Raw genomic sequence first — 19,710 nt, 5'->3', positions numbered from 1 at the left:
AATATTCTAAAAGACGAAGTTAGAGCAATATTACGAAATTTCGTAAAGTACACATAGATTGTATTTAAGCTAATATACTGCTATAGTAATATTTTTTAATAGTGTACATATTTTACAAAAAAAGTTCAGAAGAGGCAAAAAAAAATTAGAGGCAAAAAAAGGGATTATAGCAGTATATTAGCTAAATTACAATCTATATGTGTATTTTACGAAATTTCGTAATATTGCTCTAACTTCGTCTTTTAGAATATTCGTAATATTCTAAGAGACGAAGTTAGAGCAAATCACGAAATTTCGTAAAATACACATATTAGCCTAGCCATAGTCAATTAGCATAGGAACGTTGCCTTATACTATCAAGATAAATAATCGCAATACGCGAAAAAAAATTCGTATATTATTCGCGATAATTGGAATAATTACGAATATTCGATTTCGACGAATATAACACGAATATTCATTCGAATATTCGCGAAATATCGCGAAATCGAATATGGCACCTCCCGCTCATCACTAGAAATAGAATCCTGGCTGTCTCTTTGCCAAATGAAGATAGAAACCGATAACGAGAAGAACATTGTTTCGCTGCTGGGTCAAGGAGGGCTGACCAATACGCCCTGCATCGCGCACATCTTTAATCTGGTTATAAACTGGTTCCTCGGGTCTTCCACCCAACTGCAAGACATCTTGTAAATGGCCAGGAACCTGTGCCACTCATAACCTGCAAAACATTGCCTCATATGTAATGTTTCCACATGTTGGACCGACTATATAAGCAGAGGTAGGCCGCAAACGATTTCTTGATGATGCAGGTGGACAAGTGTACTCCCATGTTTAACTTTACATTAGCCAGTGGCAGCTCATGTGTGACACCTGCTGTTTGATCAGGACCTTTGAGAAGGCCACTTTTTTCAGTTGCCAGGACTACGGGATGAAAGATCTGATTCCACTCTTTCACATCCTGGGGCAGATGCTGATAAATCTGGTTGGCCAGGGGACAGGAGACGTGGTGCCTAGATTTCATGGCCACCTGAGCCCTGTGGGGGGAGAAGGAGGACATTAACTCTCAGGAACTTTATACGGAAATAGATGGTTTATCTGCCCAAGGGACAGAATAAGCATGAGGAGCTGGAGGGCGATGAGGAAGACCAGGCAGATGGGTTAGGGATAGACAGGCCGTGGCAGTATGCAGTAAAGATGGTAGCAGGGAGTCCCTCTGATTCCCTTGTGCAAATAGCCAGATGCATGCCGAGTTGCTTGCATAGTGACTGCTGCATTAATCACCATTCCGCAGAGGGATAAGCTCTCCATAATGTTGGACCCTCGCTACCAGCCCAAATAGGGGCCTTTTTTACACCTACTTGGGATAAAAAACTAAACTACTTACAAGACATCCTATATAGTCGGTTGGTTGGTTGGTGCTTATGTGTGCCATCGCCCATCCTCACAAAGGTCTGACTGGGGGGACCCCCTATACTCACGCTCCACTGCCATAACTGCTGGACGGGGGGGGGGGGGGCAGGAGCAGCACCAGTTCCATCAGCAGCAACTTAAGCCTTTAATGAGCACTTTTCTTCACCCGCCTACTGAAGAAACCACCAAGCAGCAGAACATGGAGCAGGTGCTGGCATACTTGAACTGCACCCTTCCACTCCAGATCCTAGATCCCCTGGACTACTGGGCAGCCAAACTTGAGCAATGGCTGCAACTGGCTGAGTTTACCCTGGGCAAGCTTTCCTGCCCAGCCAGTAGTGTTGCATCAGAGCGGGTGTTTATTTGGGGAAGGGGGGCATACTTAACCCAAAGAGAACTCTCCTTTCAACAGAAAATGTTGAGCAATTAACCTTTCTAAAGATGAATCAAGCGTGGATCAGCCAGGATTTCCACACGTTGTGGCTTGAAGCATCAGACTAGATCATTCTGGCAGTGTCATGTCCCATGTCTTCATGGTTCATTATCATTAATCTCATCTCAGTATTGCATTGTATTGCTACATATGTTTGTCCCTCTTGTCTCCATTATGTTGCCCTGTTCTTGCTGCTCCCTCCCTCCTTCTTGCCAGGAGTAGCAATTTTATGTTATACTAGCTGAAGGACCCGGCTTCACTCGGGTATATTTACTCTATTTCATTTAATGTTTGTGTGTGTCGTTAAAAGATATCAACACTATCCACTATAAGTGGCATCTACAGCACCCCGCCCCCAAAACAGTGACCTCCACAGCCCCCCACCCCTTAACACTGATTCCCCCCCCACAGTACCCCGTCCCTTAAAATTGGACCTCCACAGCAGCCCTCCCCCTTAACTTGGACCCCATCCCCTTTAACCCCTTAAGCACTCAACCCTATTTCACCTTAAGGACTTGGCCATTTTTTGCAAATCTGACCAGTGTCACTTTAAGTGCTGATAACTTTAAAACGCTTTTATTTACCCAGGCCATTCTGAGATTGTTTTTCGTCACATATTGTACTTCATGACACTGCTAAAATTGGGTCAAAAAATAAGTAAATTTTTTTGCATAAAAAAATACCAAATTTACAAAAAATTAGGAAATATTTGCAAATTTCAAAGTTTCAGTTTTTCTACTTCTGTAATACATAGTAATTTTGATGACTTTACATTCCCCGTATGTCTACTTAATGTCTGTATCATTTTGGGAATGATATTTAATTTTTTGGGGATGTTACATAGCTTAGAAGTTTAGAAGCACATTTAGAAATTTTTCAGAAATTTTCCAAATCCCACTTTTTATGGACCAGTTAAGGTCTGAAGTCACTTTGTGAGGCTTATGTAATAGAAACCATCCAAAAATGACCCCATTTTAGAAACTACTCCCCTCAAGGTATTCAAAACTGATTTTACAAACTTTGTTAACCCTTTAGGTCTTCCACAAGACTTAATGTCTAATGGGACATGGTGTAAATAAACCAGTCCATCAAAATCTGCTTTCCAGAAACCTTATGGCGTTCCCTTCGTTCTATGCCCTGCCGTGTGGCTATATAGCCATTTACGACCACATATGGGGTGTTTCTGCAAACTACAGAATCAGGGCAATAAATATTTAGTTTTGTTTGGCTGTTAACCATTGTTTTATTACTGGAAAAAAAGGATTCAAATGGAAAGTTTTGGAAAGTTTTTTATTTTATATTTTTAATGCTGTTCATCCGAGAGGTTTGGTCAAATGTTATTTTTATAGGGCAGATTCTTACGGACGCGGCGATACCTAATATGTCTACATTTAAAAATTTATTTAGATTTTACACTATATTATCATTTTAGGAACCCCAAAAATTATTTTAGTATCTCCATAGCCTGGGAGCTACAGTTTTATTTTTTTTGTTGGGCCACTATCTAATGTAGGGGCTCATTTTTTGCGGGATGTAATGTCGGTTTTATTGGCACTAATTGGGAATGCATATGACATTTTGATCGCTCGCTATTACACTTTTTGAGATGTTCGGTGACAAAAAATGTTTTTTTTTACATGTATTTTTTTTTTTACGCTGTTCATCCAGGGGGGGGGGGGGTTCAGGGGTTGGGTTACATGTTATTTTTATAGAGAAGATTTTTACGGACGCGGTGATGCCCAATATGTATGGCTCTCAGACTTTGGAGACACTAAGCAGGCATCCTCAAACTGCGGCCCTCTAGATGTTGTAAAACTACAATTCCCACCATGCCCTGCTGATAGCTGTAGGTTGTCTGGGCATGCTGGGAGTTATAGTTTTACAACATCTAGAGGGCCGCTGTTTGAGGATGCCTGCACTAAAACTAATATTTTTTGGAGAAAGAATTGTTTCCATGTCTCCAAAGTCTGAGAGCCATAGTTTTTTATGTTCTCTAGGGGACTGTTGGGGATTATAAAAATGTAGTACTCCATGGAAGTGTGATACTCCCTGAAGCAATCGATAACACAGAGGCCCGGATGATCGGGGCAAGTGTCACATTGAGTGGTGGTGTCCTTCCGTATCCCCCTCTTGTGACACACTCTGCATCTTTTCTGGGTTCGTCCCTTCTTTCCAGTATGGGCGACCACACCTGGAAAATGTTGGCCAGGGACGATTGGGGCGCCTCCAATTCCCGAGGTACTTTGGCCTGCTCTTTCCTGGTCTGAAAAAAATGCATTAATCACCATTTTGCAGAGGGATAAGCTCTCCATAATGTTGGACCCTCGCTACCAGCCCAAATGGGGGCCTTTTTACACTACTTACAAGACATCCTATATAGTCGGTGGTTGGTTGCTGCTTATGTGTGCCATCACCCATCCTCACAAAGGTCTGACTGGGGGGACCCCCTATACTCACGCTCCACTGCCATAACTGCTGGAAGGGGGGGGGGGGGGCAGGAGCAGCACCAGTACCATCAGCAGCAATGGCTGCAACTGGCTGAGTTTACCCTGGGCAAGCTTTCCTGCCCAGCCAGTAGTGTTGCATCAGAGCGGGTGTTTATTCGGGGAAGGGGGGCATACTTAACCCAAAGAGAACTCTCCTTTCAACAGAAAATGTTGAGCAATTAACCTTTCTAAAGATGAATCAAGCGTGGATCAGCCAGGATTTCCACACGTTGTTGCTTGAAGCATCAGACTAGATCATTCTGGCAGTGTCATGTCCCATGTCTTCATGGTTCATTATCATTAATCTCATCTCAGTATTGCTACATATGTTTGTCCCTCTTGTCTCCATTATGTTGCCCTGTTCTTGCTGCTCCCTCCCTCCTTCTTGCCAGGAGTTGCAATTTTATGTTATACTAGCTGAAGGACCCGGCTTCACTCGGGTATATTTACTCTATTTCATTTAATGTTTGTGTGTGTCGTTAAAAGATATCAACACTATCCACTAAAAGTGACATCTACAGCACCCCGCCCCCAAAACAGTGACCTCCACAGCCCCCGACCCCTTAACACTGATTCCCCCCCCCCCACAGTACCCCGTCCCTTAAAATTGGACCTCCACAGCAGCCCTCCCCCTTAACTTTGACCCCTTCCCCTTTAACCCCTTAAGCACTCAGCCCTATTTCACCTTAAGGACTTGGCCATTTTTTGCAAATCTGACCAGTGTCACTTTAAGTGCTGATAACTTTAAAACGCTTTTATTTACCCAGGCCATTCTGAGATTGTTTTTCGTCACATATTGTACTTCATGACACTGCTAAAATTGGGTCAAAAAATAAATAAATTTTTTTGCATAAAAAAATACCAAATTTACAAAAAATTAGGAAAAATTTGCAAATTTCAAAGTTTCAGTTTTTCTACTTCTGTAATACATAGTAATACCCCCAAAAATTTTGATGACTTTACATTCCCCATATGTCTACTTAATGTCTGTATCATTTTGGGAATGATATTAATTTTTTTGGGGATGTTACATAGCTTAGAAGTTTAGAAGCACATTTAGAAATTTTTCAGAAATTTTCCAAATCCCACTTTTTATGGACCAGTTAAGGTCTGAAGTCACTTTGTGAGGCTTATGTAATAGAAACCATCCAAAAATGACCCCATTTTAGAAACTACTCCCCTCAAGGTATTCAAAACTGATTTTACAAACTTTGTTAACCCTTTAGGTCTTCCACAAGACTTAATGTCTAATGGGACATGGTGTAAATAAACCAGTCCATCAAAATCTGCTTTCCAGAAACCTTATGGCGTTCCCTTCGTTCTATGCCCTGCCGTGTGGCTATATAGCCATTTACGACCACATATGGGGTGTTTCTGCAAACTACAGAATCAGGGCAATAAATATTTAGTTTTGTTTGGCTGTTAACCATTGTTTTATTACTGGAAAAAAAGGATTCAAATGGAAAGTTTTGGAAAGTTTTTTATTTTATATTTTTAATGCTGTTCATCCGAGAGGTTTGGTCAAATGTTATTTTTATAGGGCAGATTCTTACGGACGCGGCGATACCTAATATGTCTACATTTAAAAATTTATTTAGATTTTACACTATATTATCATTTTAGGAACCCCAAAAATTATTTTAGTATCTCCATAGCCTGGGAGCTACAGTTTTATTTTTTTTGTTGGGCCACTATCTAATGTTGGGGCTCATTTTTTGCGGGATGAAATGTCGGTTTTATTGGCACTAATTGGGAATGCATATGACATTTTGATCGCTCGCTATTACACTTTTTGAGATGTTCGGTGACAAAAAATGTTTTTTTTTACATGTATTTTTTTTTTTTACGCTGTTCATCCAGGGGGGGGGGGGGGGTTCAGGGGTTGGGTTACATGTTATTTTTATAGAGAAGATTTTTACGGACGCGGTGATGCCCAATATGTATGGCTCTCAGACTTTGGAGACACTAAGCAGGCATCCTCAAACTGCGGCCCTCCAGATGTTGTAAAACTACAATTCCCACCATGCCCTGCTGATAGCTGTAGGTTGTCTGGGCATGCTGGGAGTTATAGTTTTACAACATCTAGAGGGCCGCAGTTTGAGGATGCCTGCACTAAAACTAATATTTTTTGGAGAAAGAATTGTTTCCATGTCTCCAAAGTCTGAGAGCCATAGTTTTTTATGTTCTCTAGGGGACTGTTGGGGATTATAAAAATGTAGTACTCCATGGAAGTGTGATACTCCCTGAAGCAATCGATAACACAGAGGCCCGGATGATCGGGGCAAGTGTCACATTGAGTGGTGGTGTCCTTCCGTATCCCCCTCTTGTGACACACTCTGCATCTTTTCTGGGTTCGTCCCTTCTTTCCAGTATGGGCGACCACACCTGGAAAATGTTGGCCAGGGACGATTGGGGCGCCTCCAATTCCCGAGGTACTTTGGCCTGCTCTTTCCTGGTCTGAAAAAAATGCATTAATCACCATTTTGCAGAGGGATAAGCTCTCCATAATGTTGGACCCTCGCTACCAGCCCAAATGGGGGCCTTTTTACACTACTTACAAGACATCCTATATAGTCGGTGGTTGGTTGCTGCTTATGTGTGCCATCACCCATCCTCACAAAGGTCTGACTGGGGGGACCCCCTATACTCACACTCCACTGCCATAACTGCTGGAAGGGGGGGGGCAGGAGCAGCACCAGTACCATCAGCAGCAATGGCTGCAACTGGCTGAGTTTACCCTGGGCAAGCTTTCCTGCCCAGCCAGTAGTGTTGCATCAGAGCGGGTGTTTATTCGGGGAAGGGGGGCATACTTAACCCAAAGAGAACTCTCCTTTCAACAGAAAATGTTGAGCAATTAACCTTTCTAAAGATGAATCAAGCGTGGATCAGCCAGGATTTCCACACGTTGTTGCTTGAAGCATCAGACTAGATCATTCTGGCAGTGTCATGTCCCATGTCTTCATGGTTCATTATCATTAATCTCATCTCAGTATTGCTACATATGTTTGTCCCTCTTGTCTCCATTATGTTGCCCTGTTCTTGCTGCTCCCTCCCTCCTTCTTGCCAGGAGTTGCAATTTTATGTTATACTAGCTGAAGGACCCGGCTTCACTCGGGTATATTTACTCTATTTCATTTAATGTTTGTGTGTGTCGTTAAAAGATATCAACACTATCCACTAAAAGTGACATCTACAGCACCCCGCCCCCAAAACAGTGACCTCCACAGCCCCCGACCCCTTAACACTGATTCCCCCCCCCCACAGTACCCCGTCCCTTAAAATTGGACCTCCACAGCAGCCCTCCCCCTTAACTTTGACCCCTTCCCCTTTAACCCCTTAAGCACTCAGCCCTATTTCACCTTAAGGACTTGGCCATTTTTTGCAAATCTGACCAGTGTCACTTTAAGTGCTGATAACTTTAAAACGCTTTTATTTACCCAGGCCATTCTGAGATTGTTTTTCGTCACATATTGTACTTCATGACACTGCTAAAATTGGGTCAAAAAATAAGTAAATTTTTTTGCATAAAAAAATACCAAATTTACAAAAAATTAGGAAAAATTTGCAAATTTCAAAGTTTCAGTTTTTCTACTTCTGTAATACATAGTAATACCCCCAAAAATTTTGATGACTTTACATTCCCCATATGTCTACTTAATGTCTGTATCATTTTGGGAATGATATTAATTTTTTTGGGGATGTTACATAGCTTAGAAGTTTAGAAGCACATTTAGAAATTTTTCAGAAATTTTCCAAATCCCACTTTTTATGGACCAGTTAAGGTCTGAAGTCACTTTGTGAGGCTTATGTAATAGAAACCATCCAAAAATGACCCCATTTTAGAAACTACTCCCCTCAAGGTATTCAAAACTGATTTTACAAACTTTGTTAACCCTTTAGGTCTTCCACAAGACTTAATGGCAAATGGACATAAAATGTAAGAATTTCTATTTTTGGGAAAATTTTCCAATAGAATCAATTTTTTCTAGGAACAAAGCAAGGGTTAACTGCCAAACAAAACTCAATATGGGTTGCCCTGATTCTGTAGTTTGCAGAAACACCCCATATGTAGTCATAAACTACTATTTGGCTAAACGACAGGACATAGAAGAAGGGGAACGCCATATGTTTTTTAGAAAGCAGGTTTATTTACACCATGTACCCTTTCAAGCCCCCTGCTGCACCCCAGGAGTAGAAACTCCATAAAAGATACCCCATCCAGGAAACTACGGGATAAGGTGGTTGTTGTTTTGGGACTATTTTAGGGTAAATATGATTTTTGGTTGCTCTATATTACACTTTTTTGAGGCAAGGTAACAAAAAATTGTAATTCTAAAATTGTTTCTACATTCGCTATTTAGTTTTGTGGAACGCCTAAAGGGTTAACAAAGTTTGTAAAGTAACTTTTGAATACCTTGAGGGGTGTAGTTTCTTAGATGGGGTCACTTTTTTGGAGTTTCTAGTCTAGGCTACATCGGGGGGGGGGGGGGCTTCTAATGGGACATGGTGTAAATAAACCAGTCCATCAAAATCTGCCTTCCAGAAGCCTTATGGCGTTCCCTTCGTTCTATGCCCTGCCGTGCGGCTATATAGCCATTTACGACTACATATGGGGTGTTTCTGCAAACTACAGAATCAGGGCAATAAATATTTAGTTTTGTTTGGCTGTTATCCCTTGCTTTATTACTGGAAAAAAAGGATTCAAATGGAAAGTTTTGGCACCGTTTTAATTATATATATTTTATAAAAAATATTATATTTTTAATGCTGTTCATCCGAGAGGTTTGGTCAAATGTTAATTTTATAGGGCAGATTCTTACGGACGCGGCGATACCTAATATGTCTACATTTTAAAATGTATTTAGGTTTTACACTATATTATCATTTTAGGAACCCCAAAAATTATTTTAGTATCTCCATAGCCTGGGAGCTACAGTTTTTCTTTTTAGTTGGGCCACTATCTAATGTAGGGGCTCATTTTCTGCGGGATGAAATGGCGGTTTTATTGGCACTAATTGGGAGTGCATATGACATTTTGTTTGCTCGTTATTACACTTTTTGTGATGTTAGGTGACAAAAAATGGCTCTTTTTTACATTTTTTTTCCAACGCTGTTCATCGGGGGGGGGGGGGGGGTGTTGGGTTTACCAGCGACAGGTTTCCACTGGTAAGGGCACGGGTCTCACCCCTGGGGATAGGTACCTGGAGGGGTGGGCAGGGAGGCCGTGCTGATTTTTCTGCACGGTCCCACAAGCAAACAAGGATCTGGCGGCAAGGGATTGGAACAAGGGGATACTAGTATAAAAGTTAACCCTTATCTAGCAGTGGGTACATAAGGTCCCACACGAGTTTCCCGCTAATACCCAGAGTGGGGGGACATTCTGGGGGTTGAATACGGGAATATCGCCCCTCGTACACACAAAATTTGTAAGTGTACCCTGAGGTACTCTCACAAATTTTGTATAGCTTCACGCCATACCTCGCCCGCTTAGTGGGAATGTATTGGCGGAAACTGAGTCTCCCCTTGAACGCAACGAGAGACTCATCAACCGTGATCTCCCTTCCAGGTACGTAGGCCTGTGCAAATTTGGCCCCGAAGTGATCGATGACCGGCCATATCTTATACAGACGGTCATGGGCAGGATCACCTCGGGGGGAAGTTGCTGCATTAATTGAATAATGCAGACATTTCCGGATGGCCTCAAACCGGGCATGTGTCATGACCATACTGTAGAGTGGGGTCTGGTAGAGGACGTCCCCACTCCTGTATTGCCTGAAACTGGGTTTTTGCACTAGACCCATGTGCAGCACGAGGCCCCAATATGTCCTCATCTCGGCTGCACTGACCGGCGTCCAGCCACCGGGTCTAGCCAAAAACGAGCCAGGGTGTTGAGCGACGAACTGTTGGGCGTACAGGTTCGTCTGCTCCACATTCAGATTCACAAATGGGTCACTAAAAAAAGAGACTATAAAAGTCCATTTCAGTAAACCCCACTGTGGGAATCTGGATTCCTGGATTGCCAACAAAATCCGGAATCTCGGACTCAAAATTCACTGGGGGACACCAGCTAAGTTCACCGGCAGGGGGCTCTGGTGGGCTTAATTGGTGGGCCGGGAAAACCAGTACGAGCCCCAGGGCAGCTGTGGGTGGCGTCTCTGCCACCTTGGGGGCTCATCGTCATCACATGATGATGAGGAGGATGCGGATGACAAAGGGAACGTGGGGTCATCCTCATCCTCACTGGGGCTCTCGGAGTCGGAAGCAATCTGGGCGTATGCCTCCTTCACCAAGAACATCCGGCGGGCCATGGGTATGTGTATGTGCGTGCGTGTAAACCTTTATTGTATGTGCGTGTGTGTGGGGGCACGGGTGTTCGCGTACTAAAAAGTAAAAAAAAGTAAAAAAAAAAGTAAAGTAAAAAAAAATGGACAAGTGTTGCAGGGGGGGCCTAGGGTCTCAAAGCTGAAAAAAAAAAGTTTTTTTTTTTTTCCTAACTAACTTTTACCTTCTATCCCTGCCTAACAGTGCCTCTCCCTCACTGACCCTAACCTACCTGGAGGGTGATAGGTGCCGATGGGGGGATCGCAGGAGCCTGGTGAGGACGGTGCTGCAGGGTGCAGGTGCTGAACAGGAAGAGGAGGGGAGAGAGGAGCGCTGGAAGTTTGAATCTCGCCCCTCTCTCCCTGCACCAATCAGCACCCTGGACAGCAGGCATCAGCACCACGGCCAGCACCGCCTCTCCAAATGTTCATACTGTGATTGGTGGTGTGTAATCACACCACCGATCACAGTCTTTTTCCAGTTCATCGGAGACCCGAATGGACCGGAAACGTAGCAATGCGATCTCCGATACGGGAGGGTCACATAACCCCCCCGGCATTGTGACAGGATGCCCACTGAATGATTTCAGCGGGCATCCTGTTCCTATTAACCCCCGCAATCGCATTTTAAACCCATGACATACTGGTATGTCATGGGTCCTTAAGGACTCGGGAAACATGCCGTACCGGTACGTCATGCGTCCATAAGGTGTTAACGGTGAGTTTCACAGCACACCACCCTCTTGAGAGTGACCTCCACAGGGGCCCGCCCCCTTAATTTTTAGCCTTATTTTTTTTATCCCTGTCGACTGAGGAGTGGGAGGGGCGTGGCCTAACCAGATCGGGGCGTGGCTTAGCAGGACCTAGAAGTTGATTTTTAACTTAATTTTTTCAATGCCTGTCGGCTGAGGAGTGGGAGTGGCCTAACTGGATTGGGGCGTGTCCTTTTGAACAGCTCAGTCTAAGACAGAAGCACTATACTGTCTGAATGTGAGCTGCAGGGAGAAAGTCACCCTCCCTCTAACTGAATTGGGGCGTGGCCTAGTGGGACCTAGCAGTTGCTTTTTAACTTCATTTTTTCAATCCCTGTCAGCTAAATGGGAGGGGCGTGGCCTAACCAGATCAGGGGCGTGGCTTAGCAGGACCTGTGGGCAGGGTTTTAACCACCTCCGGACCGCCTAACGCAGATGTGCGGTCCGGAGGTGGCAGCCCTGCGCTCAACGACGCATATATGCGTCATCTCGCGAGGGCCGGGATTTCCTGTGAACGCGCGCACACAGGCGCGCGCGCTCACAGGAACGGAAGGTAAGCGAGTGGATCTCCAGCCTGCCAGCGGCGATCGCTCGCTGGCAGGCTGGAGATCCGAATTTTTTAACCCCTAACAGGTATATTAGACGCTGTTTTCATAACAGCGTCTAATATACCTCCTTCCTGGTCCTCTGGTGGTCCCTTTTGTTAGGATCGACCACCAGAGGACTCAGGTAGGTCAGTACAGTCGCACCAAACACCACACTACACTACACCCCCCCCCCGTCACTTATTAACCCCTTATAAACCTCTGATCACCCATGATCACCCCATATAAACTCCCTGATCACCCCCCTGTCAGGCTCCGTTCAGACGTCCGTATGATTTTTACGGATCCACGGATACATGGATCGGATCCGCAAAAAGCATACGGACGTCTGAATGGAGCCTTACAGGGGGGTGATCAATGACAGGCGGGTGATCACCCATATACACTCCCTGATCACCCCCTGTCATTGATCACCCCCCTGTCATTGATCACCCCCCTGTAAGGCTCCATTCAGACGTCCGCATGATTTTTACGGATCCATGGATACATGGATCGGATCCGCAAAACACATGCGGATGTCTGAATGGAGCCTTACAGGGGGGGTGATCATTGACAGGGGGGTGATCAGGGAGTGTATATGGGTGATCACCCGCCTGTCATTGATCACCCCCTGTAAGGCTCCATTCAGACGTCCGCATGTGTTTTGTGGATCCGATCCATGTATCCATGGATCCGTAAAAAATCATGCGGATGTCTGAATGGAGCCTTACAGGGGGGGTGATCATTGACAGGGGGGTGATCACCCTGATCACCCCCTGTCATTGATAACCCCCCTGTAAGGCTCCATTCAGACGTCCGCATGTGTTTTGTGGATCCGATCCATGTATCCATGGATCCGTAAAAAATCATGCGGATGTCTGAATAGAGCCTTACAGGGGGGGGGGTGATCAGTGACAGGGGGGTGATCACCCTGATCACCCCCTGTCATTGATAACCCCCCTGTAAGGCTCCATTCAGACGTCCGCATGTGTTTTGCGGATCTGATTCATGGATCCGTAAAAATTATACGGACGTCTGAATGGAGCCTTACAGGGGGGTGATCAATGACAGGGGGGTGATCAATGACAGGGGGTGATCAGGGAGTCTATATGGGTGATCACCCCCCTGTCATTGATCACCCCCCTGTCATTGATCACCCCCCCTGGTAAGGCTCCATTCAGACATTTTTTTTGGCACAAGTTAGCGGAAATTTTTTGTTTGTTTTTGTTTTTTCTTACCAAGTCTCTTATTCCACTAACTTGTGACAAAAAATAAAATCTCACATGAACTCGCCATACCCCTCACGGAATCCAAATGCGTAAACATTTTTAGACATTTATATTCCAGACTTCTTCTCACGCTTTAGGGCCCCTAAAAAGCCAGGGCAGTATAAATACCCCACATGTGACCCCACTTTGGAAAGAAGACACCCCAAGGTATTCAATGAGGGGCATGGCGAGTTCCTAGAATTTTTTTTTTTTTTTGCATAAGTTAGCGGATATTGATTTTTTTTTGTTTTTTTCTCACAAAGTCTCACTTTCCGCTAACTTAGGACAAAAATTTCAATCTTTCATGGACTCAATATGCCCCTCACGGAATACCTTGGGGTGTCTTCTTTCCGAAATGGGGTCACATGTGGGGTATTTATACTGCCCTGGCTTTTTAGGGGCCCGAAAGTGTGAGAAGAAGTCTGGGATCCAAATGTCTAAAAATGCCCTCCTAAAAAGGAATTTGGGCCCCTTTGCGCATCTAGGCTGCAAAAAAGTGTCACACATGTGGTATCGCCGTACTCAGGAGAAGTTGGGGAATGTGTTTTGGGGTGTCATTTTACATATACCCATGCTGGGTGAGAAAAATATCTTGGTCAAATGCCAACTTTGTATAAAAAAATGGGAAAAGTTGTCTTTTGCCAAGATATTTCTCTCACCCAGCATGGGTATATGTAAAATGACCCCCCAAAACACATTGCCCAACTTCTCCTGAGTACGGCGATACCAGATGTGTGACACTTTTTTGCTGCCAAGGTGGGCAAAGGGGTACATATTCCAAAGTGCACCTTTCGGATTTCACAGGCCATTTTTTACACATTTTGATTGCAAGGTACTTCTCACACATTTGGGCCCCTAAATTGCCAGGGCAGTATAACTACGCCACAAGTGACCCCATTTTGGAAAGAAGACACCCCAAGGTATTCCGTGAGGGGCACGGCGAGTTCCTAGAATTTTTTATTTTTTGTCACAAGTTAGCGGAAAATGATGATTTTTCTTTTTTTTTCTTTTTTCCTTACAAAGTCTCATATTCCACTAACTTGCGACAAAAAATAAAAAACTCTAGGAACTCGCCATGCCCCTCACGGAATACCTTGGGGTGTCTTCTTTCCAAAATGGGGTCACTTGTGGCGTAGTTATACTGCCCTGGCAATTTAGGGGCCCAAATGTGTGAGAAGTACCTTGCAATCAAAATGTGTAAAAAATGGCCTGCAAAATCTGAAAGGTGCACTTTGGAATATGTGCCCCTTTGCCCACCTTGGCAGCAAAAAAGTGTGACACATCTGGTATCGCCGTACTCAGGAGAAGTTGGGGAATGTGTTTTGTGGTGTCATTTTACATATACCCATGCTGGGTGAGAGAAATATCTTGGCAAAAGACAACTTTTCCCATTTTTTTATACAAAGTTGGCATTTGACCAAGATATTTTTCTCACCCAGCATGGGTATATGTAAAATGACACCCCAAAACACATTCCCCAACTTCTCCTGAGTACGGCGATACCAGATGTGTCACACTTTTTTGCTGCCAAGGTGGGCAAAGGGGCACATATTCCAAAGTGCACCTTTTGGATTTCACCGGTCATTTTTTACACATTTTGATTGCAAAGTTCTTCTCACACATTTGGGCCCCTAAATTGCCAGGGCAGTATAACTACGCCACAAGTGACCCCATTTTGGAAAGAAGACACCCCAAGGTATTCCGTGAGGGGCATGGCAAGTTCCTAGAATTTTTTATTTTTTGTCGCAAGTTAGTGGAATATGAGACTTTGTAAGAAAAAATAAAAAAAATAAAATCATCATCATTTTCCGCTAACTTGTGACAAAAAATAAAAAGTTCTATGAACTCACTATGCCCATCAGCGAATACCTTAGGGTGTCTACTTTCCGAAATGGGGTCATTTGTGGGGTGTTTCTACTGTCTGGTCATTGTAGAACCTCAGGAATCATGACAGGTGCTCAGAAAGTCAGAGCTGTTTCAAAAAGCGGAAATTCACATTTTTGTACCATAGTTTGTAAATGCTATAACTTTTACCCAAACCATCTTTTTTTTTTGCGCAAACATTTTTTTTTAATCAAAGACATGTAGAACAATAAATTTGGCAAAAAATTTATACATGGATGTCGTTTTTTTTGCCAAATTTTACAGCTGAAAGTGAAAAATGTCATTTTTTTGCAAAAAAATCGTTACATTTTGATTAATAACAAAAAAAGTAAAAATGTCAGCAGCAATAAAATACCACCAAATGAAAGCTCTATTAGTGAGAAGAAAAGGAGGTAAAATTCATTTGGGTGGTAAGTTGCATGACCGAGCGATAAACGGTGAAAGGAGTGTAGTGCCGAAGTGTAAAAAGTGCTCTGGTCATGAAGGGGGTTTCACCTAGCGGGGCTGAAGTGGTTAAAGGGACACTGACAGGCCCTATAAACATATTTAGTTATTCATGTGCTGTCGTAGGTCTTATAATGTGTATGCCAATCATATAAGTGTACCCCTGTCCGCATTTCAAACACTGTAAAATCAACTTTATATTTATATGTGGATCACTGTGTCTTTGTGCCCAAGGGGCAGTCTTTCTCCTGCATTTGTGCCCAGCCGCGCCCCAACTGCCGTTTCCTAGCGCCGCTCAGCTCATAATTATTCACTGCTAGGAGACACTGGAGCCGCCGCATTGACGGTTATGGGACGCAGGCGCACTACGATTCCGGCAGGTGAGGGTGCCGGTTAATGTATCCGGCGCATGCGCAGAAGCTCCAAGTGAGGCCGATGCCCATACGTTTCTATTCGGCATGCGCGGAATATCGCAGCATCGGGGACTGGAAAAGCCGCCCAGCGCAGTGAATAATAATGAGCTGGGCGGCGCTAGGAAACGGCAGTTGGGGTGCGGCTAGGCACAAATGCAGGAGGAAGACCGCCCCTTGGGCACAAAGGCAAGTGATTCACATATGAATATAAAGTTGATTTTACAGTGTTTGAAATGCGGACAGGGAGGACACTTATATGATTGGCATACACATTATAAGAGCTATTACAGCATATGAATATCTAAATATGTTTATAGGGCCTGTCAGTGTCCCTTTAAGTTCGTCTTTTGAGGGTGGACACATTGTGGCAGGGGGTGTGTTTGGGCTCCTTCCTGCAAGAGTGGCGCCCCTCTGGGCACCTTCTTACTGGCTCATTTGCAAACTAAATGAACGGGATTTTCAGAGGATAAAAACATCTATTGCTAGAACAAAGGCACATCTTGAAATAAGGTACTAAGTGCTATGAGGCTATGGCTTTACTTCAATAGCAATTATCCTGGTGTCACGAGGGTGTCAAGAACCACGCCTGACTCCGTTATACCCGGGGTCAGGAAGTCGCAGCGGTTGGCTGCGCGCTCTATGTAGAAAGGTAGGGCTGTTTCTTTATGGTAGCTTTCTGGGTTTGCTTTGCAACCCTTTTTTGCTCACTCAGGGACCCGTAGCTCCTTCTCCTCAGATGTTCCTTGTCCAGCACTCCCAACCTCCTTATATTCCCCTCTCACACTTCTCTGGTTGCCAGATATAGAGCTTCCTGCCTGGACTTCTATACTGACCCACTGGAGCTGTGTTGCTGCATTCCCTGGTTGTTGGTCCAGAACGTTACCCTCTGGATCCCTGTTGGGCCTTTGTGGTCTGCTGTGGTCGCCCACCTGGGATTATATGTTTGTCTGTATTGTCTGTCCTCTCCCTGGTGTTTTTCCTCTTAGTGTCAGTGGTGCGGACTAGTGATCCCACCCGTTCACTATCTAGGGCTCATTTTAGGGAAAGCCAGGGTTTAGGCACGTGATCGGCGTACGGGTGAGGAACCCGTCTAGGGACGTCAGGGCAGTCAGGTGCCAGCCGCAAGGTGAGTCAGGGGTCACCACCTTTCCCTCTCCCTTGGGCAGGGCCTTCCCTTTTCCCTCCCTTTGCGTGAAGCCGTTCATTACACCTGGTGACAGATTTCCTTTAAAGCTCTCCTAGAGCAGTGAAGAAAAATGGCTGGGTTGTTATGGAAACCTCGAGTAAAACTGTGTATGTGGAGACTGGAGGACCTGCGAACTTCTATTGGCTGATAAGCATCATGTGACCAAGCCTCTATTGGCTAATGCATTTTTTGGGAATATCTCAGGAACGGTATGTCCTAGAGAGCTGAGACCTGTTCTAAAACCTTCCCGGACAGCTGATGTACCTGTGTGCTAAATTTCGTGATTGTAAATGCGACGGTGCGGATTCCTTTAGCGGACATACACAGACACACATACACTCAGCTTTATATATTAGATCTGCACTAGTATTTTAATGTGTTGATCAACTCTGCCAAATTATCATCTTTTCACCTACTGTTTTGGTGCATAACTACAAGATTTCAGCTTCAAATAAATTCATCTGGATTCTTCACACATTCCTGACCAGTTGAGTTTATCACTGATAAGAGCCTGAAGTAAATACACAGCTCAATACAGTCTGCCATTGTTACATGGATGTAAAGGGAGATAAAAAGAAAAAAAGAGGAGGAAGAGGGGGTTAAACAGATTCTTTTAATCAGAAGGTGTGAAACCCCGGAGGCGCCACCAGTGATGGTTTCTACACAGCAGTGGTGAGGATACTAGTGATCATATAAAGTATGTTTTTTGTGTGAAAAAGAAGGGGAAGGCTGCTTAAAGAAAGCGTTAGTGAATATTATCCGCTTGTATAATCAGAATAGATAAAAAAAAAGGGAGGATAAGTATATCTGCCTTTATATTGCTCTAGCGGTATAAAGCGCCACGTCCCAAATGAAATATTAAATACATGGATATATAAAATTCTAGTGAAATGGCTTATTAAAACAGAGGATAAAAGTTAATCGTATCAATAATAATAAAAATAATCATATGGTGTTACAGTCCGTAACAACAATTTAAATGTGCCACTCACTTCACTGGGGGGTTGTCCACAGGTTAAACTCAAGACGCCCGTGAAAATACCCCCCCCCGGATCGCTTAATAGATCTAAGAGGTTGCAGTCAGCAGGTAGATCAAGGCTTCAGTTCTATCTCTTTAATGATGATACAGGCTCAACGTGTGGTCTGCTCCTGAGGAAGGGGTCATGTATATTTGTACCCCAAAACGCGTTGAGCCTGTATCACCATTAAAGAGATTGAACTGAAGCCTTGATCTACCTGCTGACTGCAACCTAGCTAGACTAGCTAGGCATGTTTCTGTAGTGCACAGTGCCAGTAAATAGCCGATTTATATTGGAAAAATTTAGCGAAGTGTCCAAATCAAAATTTTGAAAACTTTGCTCATCTTTAGCAGAGAGCAGAGCCTCTAGGTGGAACGGCAATTATATAGGTACAAATCTGCTGACAGATGCCCTTTATAATACGGATTGAATGAAATATTTTTCAGAACTGTAAAAACCCTGCCAAAAATGTCACTTTTATTTATTGTAGATTTTGAATGTGTCTGCAGTAAATCATGTTGGCGCACAACTCAGAGGACACAATTGTACTTTGAACCCCTTAGTGACAATTAATTTTAGCCTTGAGGACCAATAATATTTCCCCCCTTTGTGTTTCAGCAGTCATAACTTTTCAATTTTTTCTTCTTTCTTTTTTTTATTTTGTAGGATAAGTTGTAGGTTTTTAGGAGCAATTTTGGGGTATATATACAGTGAGGAACTGAAGTATTTGAACACCCTGCAATCTGTGTTAATATTTGGTGCAGAAGCCTTTGTTTGCAATTACAGAGGTTAAACGTTTCCTGTAGTTCTTGACCAGGTTTGTACACACTGCAACAGGGATTTTGGCCCACTCCTCCACACAGATCTCCTCTAGATCTGTCAGGTTTTGGGGTTGCCGCTGAGCAATATGGAGTTTCAGCTCCCTCCAAAGATGTTCTATTGGATTTAGGTCTGGAGACTGGCTAGGCCACCCCAGAAGCTTGATATGCTTCTTACGGAGCCACTCCTTGGTTATGTGCGTGTGCTTCAGGTCGTTGTCATGTTGGAAGACCCAGACCAGCCACTACCACCATCTTCAATGCTCTGACTGAGGGAAAAAGGTTGTTGCTCAAAATCTCACAATAAATGGCCCCATTTATCCTCTCCTTAAATGGGTTCTGCACTTTCATTTAACTGATGATCTATCCTCTGGATAGATCATCAGCTTCTGATCGGCGGGGGTCCGACACCCGGGACCCCCGCCGATCAGCTGTTTGAGATGGCAGCAGCGCAGCAGCCCCGCCCACGCTAGTTTATACTAGTCGTGACGTCAGTGGGCGGGCGGCCCGGCGGTAAACAGTGAGAAGGCCGCGGCGCTGCTGCCTTCTCAAACAGCTGATCGGCGGGGATCCCGGGTGTCAGACCCCCGCCGATCAGAAGCTGAAAGTTAAATGAAAGTGCAGAACCCCTTTAATACAGTGCAGTCATCCTGTCCCCTTCGCAGAAAAGCACCCCAAAAGCATGATGTT

At 44.1% G+C, this 19,710-nt stretch overlaps 1 protein-coding gene and 1 pseudogene across 1 annotated transcript in view; one reads left to right on the top strand and one right to left on the bottom strand.

The window, feature by feature from the left end:
• Positions 1 to 19,710, top strand: part of LOC122925098 (oocyte zinc finger protein XlCOF6-like) — an 818,943-nt gene that overhangs the window by 318,258 nt on the left and 480,975 nt on the right. The window lies entirely within an intron of this gene.
• LOC122925097 overlaps positions 1 to 19,710 on the bottom strand; it is an 89,123-nt pseudogene that overhangs the window by 60,348 nt on the left and 9,065 nt on the right.

The sequence above is a fragment of the Bufo gargarizans genome, chromosome 1, assembly GCF_014858855.1.
Source record: "Bufo gargarizans isolate SCDJY-AF-19 chromosome 1, ASM1485885v1, whole genome shotgun sequence".
Lineage (NCBI taxonomy): Eukaryota > Metazoa > Chordata > Amphibia > Anura > Bufonidae > Bufo > Bufo gargarizans.
This window is presented reverse-complemented; position numbering and strand designations above follow the sequence as displayed.